The following is a 1,748-nucleotide window of genomic DNA, read 5'->3' as shown; positions in this document are numbered from 1 at the left end:
GCTCTTCCTCCATGCGCAGAGGTGGGGGGGCGGTCCGCAGCTCGGACCCGCGAGTCACCCTCCCAGACTCTGGTGCTGAATAAACCCGTGTCGTGATCACCGCTCTCCACCACCACCTGTAATTCCCCTCCTCCAAGTGCAGGAAAGGGCCTGAGGACGCTTGGGGATAGTGAGAACGCTACGTGCGTAGGGAAACCGAGGGCAGAGGGGGCGCTGTGGGACAGCGTGGACACTGTGGACAGCGAAGCCACTGTGGGGACTGTAAGGTCACCGTGGGCAGTGGGGACATGAGGGCGGTGAGGACACGGTGGGGACTGTAAGGTCACCGTGGGCAGTGGGGACATGGGGCAGTGAGGACGCGGAGACGGCTGGACACTGAGACAGGGCGCTGGGGGCGGTGCAAACATTGGGTAATGACACTGGGGGGCAGTGAGGACACAGCAGCCAGTAGGACACTGGGAGGGACCGAGAGGACACCACGGGGACGGTGAGGACATGGGAGCTGCAGGGTCCCTTGGCGGGGACCCTGGACAGTGAGGACACTGTGAGACAGAGGGCACTGGGGGGCGGCAAGGACCCTGGGGATAGGAAGGACTCCGTGCACACAGGACAGTGAGGGGCGAGAGGACATGGGTGCTGTAGGGTCCCTGGGCAGTGAAGACACTAGGCCATAGGACACTGGGTCATTGAGGACACTGTGGGGACCACGAGGACACTAGAGACTGTGAGGATGCCGTGGGTAGTTGGGACACTGCAGGGACAGTGAGGACACGGCAGTGTAGACGCACACTCCGAGGATGCTCAGAGTAGGGGTTCTTGCAGGCATGGGGGTTGCTGAGGATGCTCTAAGGACAGCGCGGTGGCAAGGTGTCCCCAAAGCGGTGACCATGTTACACGCCCTGCTTCTGTCACACCGGGTTCCCTAGGGCTGGGGTAGTCGCCGTGAGAGCATGGCTGGGCGGGGCTGTCGATCCGTCTGGGGGCAGGGCTGGGGTGGCAGAGCCACAGGCAGTGGGGGTTGGCGAAGGCCCCTCCAGGTTTAGGGGTGCGAGGAGAGGCAGGCTCCGAAACCACTGTGCTTGGGCGTGAGCCAGTTCCCCCACCACCCCTTCCCTTCTGGGTGCCCCTAGGTCTCCCTCCCACCTGCCTGGCCTTCCCGGATCAGTCGTCCCTTCTGCTGGGGCCCACTCCTGCTGGCCAAATGCTGTCCCTACCTGCCACCCCGTGGCCTTTGCCGGGCCCAGGCTCCTGGGTGGGCCACGCTGGCCTGGCCTCCCTCTGCCTGGTGCATGGTTCCCTTTGTGCCACTGCTTCTTGACCCTCTCCTGCCTCTCCATGAGTCTTCCACCTTGCTGCCGCTTCCCTCAGGAAGGCCTCTTTGACTGCCCAGTCATTCCTCCAGTCCCTGGTCACCCGCTGGGCAACCAGGCCCTCCAGTTTGCTCCTGGGTGCCCCAGCACGGCGCAGCTGCAAACAAGAGAAGGGGGGCCCAGCAGAGGGGGTGCTGCCGTCCTCGCTACTGGTGCCTGATTAGAGCTATCTGGGGCAGGGTCCCTGTCCCCCGTGCAGCATGGCCCCTACTCTGCTGGCCCTGCAAACAATGACAGCTGTTCACGGGCCCTGAACAGGAGCCCGGTGAGGAGCCTCAGGCCTGGGCCAGGAAGGTCCCTGGCCCCCACTGTCCACCACTGACCGCTACTGACCCGGTCGAGGAGGCTGCCGCTGACACGGCCTTTGTCCTCGCCTTT

This window comes from Tupaia chinensis, unplaced genomic scaffold (assembly GCF_000334495.1).
Source record: "Tupaia chinensis unplaced genomic scaffold, TupChi_1.0 Scaffold000287_1, whole genome shotgun sequence".
In the NCBI taxonomy this organism is placed as follows: Eukaryota; Metazoa; Chordata; class Mammalia; order Scandentia; family Tupaiidae; genus Tupaia; species Tupaia belangeri.
Note: the sequence above shows the minus strand (reverse complement) of the source record.